General features: G+C 41.4%; 1 long non-coding RNA gene across 4 annotated transcripts; it reads left to right on the top strand.

Moving 5' to 3' along the window:
* Positions 1-1340: 1340 nt before the first annotated feature.
* Positions 1341-8432, top strand: LOC119145601. 4 transcript variants are annotated; one of them, XR_005103456.1, is made up of 6 exons: positions 1341-1427; positions 1918-1982; positions 3193-3310; positions 5598-5669; positions 6443-6998; positions 7112-8432. It is a non-coding gene; the product is annotated as an uncharacterized LOC119145601 (long non-coding RNA). The 4 variants fall into 4 exon arrangements; XR_005103453.1 differs by having other exon boundaries at positions 6443-8432; XR_005103454.1 differs by having other exon boundaries at positions 5576-5669; positions 6443-8432.
* The last annotated feature ends 590 nt before the right edge of the window (positions 8433-9022 follow it).

The following is a 9022-nucleotide window of genomic DNA, read 5'->3' as shown; positions in this document are numbered from 1 at the left end:
TGCCCTGGGGACGGCTGAGCACCTGCCTGCCCATGGGAAGTGGTGAACGATTCCTTCTCTTGCTTTGCTTGCATGCGCAGCTTTTGCTTTACCTATTAAATTGTTCTTATCTCAACCCCTGAGTTTTACATTCCTTTCTGATTCTTCTCCCCATCCCTCCTGGTGAGGAGGGAGTGAGGGAGCAGCTGTGTGGTGCTTGGTTGCAGGCTGGGGTTAAACCACGACAAAGCCTTAAAAGCCTCCAGGGTTAGAGAATGCACAACCTCTCTTGGACAGTCTCTCCTTCCAAAAACTCACCTAGCCTTACATCTGGTTTAGCTGAAGAAAGTCAGGTTTTTTTCAGCCCCCAGAAGCTACAAAAATACTATATATTTGTCAAGTAACATTTTCTAGTTGAGGGCTTTAAGCAAGTTGCAGTCTACAAGCTGACGTTGTCTTCCAACGGTGGGTTTCCAAAGCTGTGCCATTACAAACCCTGGGCAACCCACACTCCCTGGTGTGTCCAAGGTCCTGTCTCAGAGGTCCTGCCGTAATGCTGCAGCCACGCTTGGCTCGGTTTTACTGCATATTTCACAGTCAGGGAAACTGATGCGTAGAGAAGTTTGTGACTTGTACGTACAGTGTAAAGTCACTAAAAAAGATGGGAATTTCCATTCGCTGCCCTCAATGCCATTCTCTAAATTTTTTCTCTGGCTGTCTGAACAGCCTTCAGTCATAGTCTGCTCCTAACAGCGTGGACATATGCCATATGGGATCCACAGTTAACTCATTAGCAACCACTTCCTTTATTGCTTCATCTTTTCAACTGCAGCTATTGAAATTTACAGTCAATGTATAGATCTTGTTCCTAAATCTTATCTGTTTTGATCCTGGTCCCTACAAGACCATCATTCCCTGCTCTTCAAAGCTTTTCTTCAGTGTGTTGTAGGCTGGTATGAATCAGACCAACTCCAAGAAGCTGCCGGGAACAGCATCAGGGTTTACATTTTTATGTGCAGTTCTGAAATCTGGCAATTAAGATGCCAATAGACAAAGTCCTCCCTCTGGCAGCCCCCTCTGCCCTTCACAGCAAGACAGCTGAGCTGCTCATCCATTAGACTTCCTTATCATTGCAGCCATCAGCATTACATTTTATGTAAACTCATCGCCAACTTTACTTTCCTTAAAATTCTGCCCTGTAGCCCTGGTGCTGCCTGAAAAGTAGTTTAGGTATTGGTGAGTGGCATGAAGGTAAAGTAGGGCAGAGGGGGGAGGGAGGAAATGGGCAGGAACTGGCAGTGATAACCTCATCAGCTTTTCAAGATAAGTTGCCTCCACTCATCACTCAGTGTCCCTAATCACAGAGGAGCACCAAAGAAACTGCAGAATTTATCCACGAGAAATAACCTTTCTTTTGCAGCCGTCACAGGACTACTACCCGTGCTCAGGTAACACAGGTCTGCGCTAAGGGAATATTTCTTGCCTGTGAGGAATTTCAATAATAAAATTTATTTCCAATTGATGTGAAATGAAGAAGTAGATATTCTCACTGAAAGCAAATTTCGCTCTTTCCCCAAAGCCAGATTGCTTTTGGGGTGATCCAAAATCTCCTTTTTAGCCAGAAAACCAAAACATTTAATCAAAACAACCTTTTTTCCAAACATTTTTCTTATGTGTTATAAATTATTTTAATTAACTTTTTTTTTTCTTTCAAAAATATTTCCTTTGAAAAATTTTGGTTCCAAAAAAAGAAAGGAAATTGTGTCCTGATATCATTGGCATTTTATGAGTTTTCTCCAAAATGAAATTCTCATTAGCTCATCTAATTTCTATAAATATTTTGGTTTATTTTAATGGAGTCATATATTTCAAAATAATATGATTCTACCCCATGTCTTCTGAATTGCACCATACTAATTATAAAGATGTTTGTTCTAGGATATTTTAAGAAGAACTTTGCGAGGTTTGGCTGTAACATTTTCATGGACTACAAACTGCCAGAAGTAGGTAACTGATGGAGAATGTCTTACTGACCACATTTGCCGGTCCAGCCTCCTTATTATATTGTTTGTATAAGAAGGGGCATACGAACTGCTTTGATTTTGTAACAGGTATCCAGACTTTGCCTGAAGTAGGAAGTCTTAATCTGTGTGAAATCTTAAAGCCTTATTTCTCATACAGAGGCATGCACAGCTCTGGCCACGTAGCTGTCACCAAGTGCCAACGGGGGCTCTGTGAATCACATAGGCCCCCCCAGCGAGCTGAGAGCAAAGTTCCCCCAAGCAGCCTCTTTGAAGTGTTGCTCAAGCACGGCCTTCACAGGCCACAAGCGAGCTGACATTTTGTGCAGCTCCTGTTTTGCAAGCGGGCTCAAAATAACAGCAAAGGAAGATCTTTGACCCTGGCTGATATTGCATATAACTAGATATACTTCTAAAAATGGAGAGTTTTTTACCGGCATGATTTGGGAGAAGGAGAAAGAAGTCCAAAACTTTTAATTAAGAAAAGCATAGGTATTTGTTTAATACGTGATTTGCCACGTGAAACTGCATGTGAAAAAACATTGCTGTTTGGCTGAGCTCTAGTCCTGAATCTGTTTGCTATGACATTTACTGTTAAATCACTACCGGATTATCTTCACTATTTAAAGAAAAGTTAAAATCCACTCACTTTATCTCAGAGTAATTAGTCTGAGGGCTGTGAAGCTGAACTCGGTACGTTCATCTCATAAAACTAGTGTCCTCTTCCAAATTTTCTCTTCTGTATCTTGAAGCTGTTACTGTTCCTAGCCAAAAATTACTTTCTCTCCACCCCCATTTCAGCACTGTTATTTCATCTTCAACTAAAACTAGCTAAAATAACTCTAATCATCTATTTTTACTGTTTGAGTTAGGGAGTATTTACAGGACTCAATCTGCTGGTGAAGCTGAAGGGCTTGCAGAAAGGGAAAAGGAAAGGAGTTAAAAATTCAGAGGGCAAAACAGCAGCTGAACACAATAATGTCATCAACTGGTGGAGGTGTTTGCACACCAAGCATCTGTCCATGGCCTAAAACGACTATTCTGTCTTAGGGATTTCTATTTTTGTTGGGGTTTTGTTTTGTTATACTGTAGGAACCCTCCTAATTGCTAATACAATTAAGAAAGACACTTCATAAAGAAAAAAACTAAATCCTGTGGTTTTTTTCATTCTCTATTGGATTTGTGGAAGAAGCAGTTCGTGGCAAACAAGGAGGACAAACCTGGAACCTCTGCTGCATCCTGTCTTCTATTTAAGAAGATTTTTAATTCTACATATAAAGAAAAGTTCAACAACTTGTCATGTGGCCCTGGTAAATTACATAATCTAAACTTTTTACAATTTAATGTCTAAAATTAATCCTTTAATCCATATTTAGGTTCCTGTAATGAACTAATCTTAAATGTTATCTGCAGGTGCTCAGACATACTGAAAAAATTGTTAAATTATATACTTATTCTTATTTAAGGCACCTGAATTTGAATTTTTTGGTCATAATGACTTCTTCTTGGTGGTAATGAAGACTTTCATACATTTAAGGGCTCTTCTGGTGTTCATATAGAAATTTTAAATCATACTTCTTAGTAACAGCTGAACATTATGCTTCAAGCACCAAAAGAAGTACAAAGTAGCAGGAAGAAAATTCAAGCAATTTTTTTCCTATTCCGTGATATGCATTTTTAGTCAATTTTTTTTTTTTTTTTGCAATGTTTGGAGGAACTTCTCCCATTAACTCTGTATGGAGCTGACTGACGCGTTTAGCACAGAGACTTGCTGAAGGTCATGGTATTGGGGGTAGAAGGCATAAACCTTCTTTATATACATATTGTGGCTGAACAAAAGGAAAAAAAGTTTATCCCTGTAGTTAAGGTTAATGAATTTAACTATTCTCTGCCTCTGGGATTACAGTTGCAAGGAGAACATGTCCTTAGAAACCTAAGCTTTTCAACAAGCTCCAATTATTTCAGAAGCAGCTGCAATAGATTCCCACCTGTCCAAGCTGCTAAAGTGTCCAAATGCTTTGACTCCCTTTCCCAGGTGCCTCCATCACTCTCTTCCCAAAGTTACCGGGCTGTCTTCCAGGAATAACCATGGGCTTCCAATATCTTCCCACAAGTAGAAGACAAAAAGGGAAACAGTACCGTAAAGCAGGAAACCAGGAGCAAACGTGTGCTGATTTCTTTTGTCATACCTTTGCTTCAGGTTTCTTCTTTCCATTTCTACTACAGAGGCACCATCCTGACTAGACCCATCAGGTGATGTAGGATGAATAGTAAGGGATTTGGTGACTAATTTTCTGTGGAACACTGCACACAATTTGTCAAGAGGGTGGAATTTGTGGTAGGAAGGGCCAGGTAAAATCTCAGAGCTGCACTCCCGAGTGCTGCCCATTATCTCTATCCCCAGGTCGGGCCACAGCACTAGCAGCTGAAGGACTGGCATGTCACAAGCTTTTGTCTCTGGAACAGAATTTCCCCAAGTGGCTGATAACAGGCTCAGTCTGTTCTGTGAGGATGTATTTAGAGCCTGCCCTGATACATTCATTATAAACAAAAGCCAAAGAATGTTAAATTTTGTCTCTAACAAAATGCTATTCTGGCTATTCAGATAAAACAGGTTTGGCTGGGGTTTTTTTAGATGCAGCGCTGACTTTGCTGTAGGAAATCTCACGTATTAAGGAAAGATCAATACCACAGCTAATGGCCTAAGGTATCAAAAAACCTCACTGGAGGAAATGAGAATGTTGTCTGGAAACCAGATGATGATAATCCTCAGGATAAATGGATTTAGAGATTTCCGAAGCCGTTTTAGTAAACAGAGGGCAGACTTAGGCAGTTATTTCAACAAGTTCCTTTACAAAAGAGAAAGAGATTGCTATTTTCCTGTTTGGTTTTAGTCTTGACATTGATGAGTCTCAGTGAATATTTATTAACCTCTTAGATGCAGAACAGACCTTTCGGTAAAGCACCCTCTTTATAGAGAAATCTTAGCGCTGGTCATTTTGTCTTGCAAATGTTGTCCTTGTACATGCTGTTGACAAAGGTTGGCAGAGAGCCATCAGTTTCCCTGGTGTCAAGCAAAGGCAGGTAGAAAACTTGTAAAGTACTCAAGGCAGAGCTCAGACAAGTATCACAAAGCAGAGATGCTTTGATTCTGCTCTCAGTTTCATGGCTGTGATCCAGAAGGCATCCAAAGAAGAGGAGTGTTCAGTGGGGCCAGTAAGACCACAAAAACAACCCTAGTGCCTGAGGTCCATCTAGCCCACCTAGCTCCATTCATCTTCTCTCTTATCACCCCTGCAAACACCTCTTTTCCAAGCTGGTGATTGATAGCCTAGGTCATGTCTTCTCCTGTGGAAGCTATTTCATGATTTAGTTCACACACATCATATTTTCTAGTTGTACTGCTTCCTCTGTGAGGATAAACATCCAAATAGAGCGCCCAAGACCTGGGAGCTCGTGATACTTTTGCAGCTGCTTAGAAGCATGCTCTGTGTTGCTCCCTGTTCTTCACCATATCTTTTTGACCGTTGCAGAGTGCTGAGCTTATATGTTTCATTTTCTCCCTCCTTCAATAGAAGCATATGATCTAATTTACAGGACTTCGATGGACTGTGGTGTGTCAGTTAAACTCCCATCACTGACTGTCTGCAGACCCAGACCAACAAAAAGGTGAAACACATAAGTCTAAACCACCGTAAGTGTCAAAGCAGTTTACCTTGCAGTCAAAGCAGGATCAGCTAGGCCCATTCAGCTGACTTACAGTAATTCACTGAGCCTTCGCAATACAAAAATGTTTGAGGACATCCATTCAAAAAAATGGGTCTGGTTTTGTCTGCAGTTGACCTACCCTTCACTGTGGTGAGCCTTTGACTCGTTTCAGTTTCAGATATACAGAAATACCCACCAGGACTCCAGCTCTGAACTGAACAGCTCACGGTTCAACCAGCTCCATGCTATGACTCTCTCCTAGCCACCAACTTTTACCAGGTCTCTGTAGGCATGCATGGGAAGCAAGATGCAGAGATGAGATTTGTTTCTGGAAGTTCACCCTGCCTTGTATCCATCATTCTTTCTTCTCCTACCATATGGCAAAAACATTGGCATCCAGGAAAAACTGCAATTAGGAAGAAGTCCACAGCTAGATCTTCAGTAGTGTCAGAAGGTACTTTGGAGAAGGCTGTGTCACAGGACTGCAGAAAAAGTCAGTTTGGAAGGGACCTCTGGAGGTTTCTAGTCCAATCTGCTGCTCAAAGAAAGTCTAGGAAGAGCAGGTTACTCTAGGCCTTGTTCAGATGAATTTTGAGTATCTCAAAGGATGGAGATCCCACTGTATTTTTGGGACCCTAGCTGACCGCTCTCATAGAGATTTTTTTCCTTTACACTGAGATAGTATTTCCTGTGTTGCAAGTAGAATTTGTTTCCTTTTTCTTCTGTTGCTGTAGGTCTTTAAGAAGAGTCTGGCTGTGTCTTCTCTACACACCCTCCTGCTACATACTCTTCCCTTCACCAGGCTGAACAAACCTGTTTCTCTCAGTTCTCTCAGTCTATCCTGCCATGCCCTGTGCCCCAGCTGCTGACCCACAAGGTACCCCCCTGCTAGACTCACACCCCCCCGCTAGACTCACCCCAGTTATGTCCATGCCTGTTTTGTGACTGTGCCAGTGTCCATACTGGATTCCCAGTGCTGTATCACAAGTGCCAAACAGAAGAGCACAACCCTTTCTCTTGACCTGCTGGCTACGTTCTTGCTTTCTGTGCAGCTGGCTTTTGCTGCAAGGACATGTTTCAGATTCACATTGAACTTATCATCCACCAGACCTGCAGCTGTTTTCTCTATGTCCTACTCTGTATGGATAGTTCTGGAAGCAGCAGCATCTTTCTGACAAACCCACCCTCATCCTGTAATTCCCTGAATCTCAGGCTGGAAGCATGCAAGGATGTGCCCAACTGCTGTCTACCCATGTGTATCCATAAAACGGCACACTGACTAGTCACACAGTAAGTATGTGCTGAACTCTCTGCACACCACAGGCACTCTGTGGTGTGTGCATACACCCACCCAGCCATGAAACAGAGGAGGAGACATTGATTTGTCCCCCCTTCAATTCCAGAAGAGGACACCTGGCCAACACAGCAGGAAATGAGCATCGGTGAACCCAAGCATGTCTCTCCGAAAGACATGCAGCTTTGGGTCAGTGTCTACTGATGACTGGAGAAAAGAATCCACCATTCAAAGGATCATATACACTTCATCTGACGTCTGATAAGCAAAACTTTGATAGTTTTGGTTCCATGTCATCTTCCAAACACTTTGCATTTGTTTGGGTTTTTGCTTGTTTTTAAAGAAGCGATAAATTTAAAAGGAAAAGAGGGCCTTTTGGCCAATAGCAGTTTTCTCTGATTGTAGTTCCACAAAGGCACCCTAAGACTGACTAACTCAGTTGTATGCGGGGAGGGGGGGGGGGGGGGGGAAGAAAAGAAAGAAGAAAAAATCACTGAGAAGTTGGCTTCTCAGACCTTTCCATTTTATTAAATCCTTTCTGACCTTTGTCACCACTTCCCAATGATTTTTTTGTTTTTTAGCATGACAGAATGGTAAGAAAAATTCCCCTGCAGCTTTTTCTGTCCATTCTAAATATTTCTCATTCAAAAACATGTGTAATTTTTAAGGAATGTTTGCCAGTCTTGATTAAGGGGAGAGGGAAATAATCTTGGAATAGTCCTTCTAATTTTACCCTTACAATCTTTCTTTTTTTTATTCATTTTGTTTGAAGGAGTTGAGCCTCAGTACAATTGATTTCCCAGCTCCCTTGAGTGGGTTCCAATGTTGCTGACAACAGAAAAATTGAATGATTTGTTGACTGTATCCATAGATGCAACAAACCTCACTCCATGTAGAAGTGTCACAATATCTTGCAACTTGAAGATGGTATTTTCTGCTCTCTGCTCATGAACTAGAAGGCTGATTAAAAAAAAAAAAAAAAAAAAAAAGAAAAATAAGAAGCAGCAGCCTGTCCTCCTGTCCTCCGCCCAAAGGGGTGTATCGGTGGAAATTAGGGGACACAGAGCTAGGAAACAGTAACTGGGGCAATGGGTTGCAGAAATCTCTTAGTTCAAGCAACACCCTTGTATTTACTTGCTAGACATGGGTCAGTGCTGCCATCGTCCAAGTGTACCACATCCTGCTGCCCACACGGTTACGGGGACAGTAATAACCCATCCTTCTCTGTCCCATAAGAGACCACTTTCATCAGCCAAGTTTTCTCTCAAACAATTAACATGATAATGTTAAATTCACAGCAATTACACCTTGCCCTACTTAGCTTCACATCTATTTTCTCTGTTTGAGAGTTGCAGAAAGGTCTTTGTACATGAAAGCCTGTCTGCTTTTTTCCAGGTGTCTCTGTTGGTCTAATAAATGGTATTTCTTCTCTACACTAACTTTTCCTTTTGTACATCTTTACAACTTTGTAGTTGTAAGAATACTATCACTACAGTATGTTATTATGGCTATTGTATTTCTGACTGAGTTGTGAAGTCAAGGATCTTATGGTCATTAAAAATCCCCCAACACTTCTTACAAAACTAGGAATGTTAGTCCAGATTCCCTGGCCCAGTGAGCACAATCTTTACATGTTTTTTCAGCTGAATTGTAGCTCCCTTTACTTTCTGTTGTAACTGTGGGTTGTTAAACAGCTGCCATGATTCCCCCCGCTCCCCCAAGAGATCAAGCAGCAAATGAATTATAGATATGAAACAAGCAGTCTTATACATGCATTACCCAAATCCTCTTACATGGGTCAGAATCATATGGTTATTGCTCTGACAGATCTTTGGAATAAAAATGCACAGACTTTGTGAGATGATCCCAGTGATCCCAGTGTATTGATTGCTATAAAGAAGACTGAGAGTCTTTGACTTGAAATAGAAAAGTATCAGACATCTGTGATTAACGATCAGCAAAACTAGAGTGTGACAGAGAGAGCTTTTAATTGATTCTATCAGTGTGCCTCTCTCTGTGT

This window comes from Falco rusticolus, chromosome 3 (assembly GCF_015220075.1).
Source record: "Falco rusticolus isolate bFalRus1 chromosome 3, bFalRus1.pri, whole genome shotgun sequence".
Classification (NCBI taxonomy): Eukaryota; Metazoa; Chordata; class Aves; order Falconiformes; family Falconidae; genus Falco; species Falco rusticolus.
The sequence above is the reverse complement of the archived record's forward strand: the minus strand, read 5'-3'. Positions and strand labels throughout refer to the sequence as shown.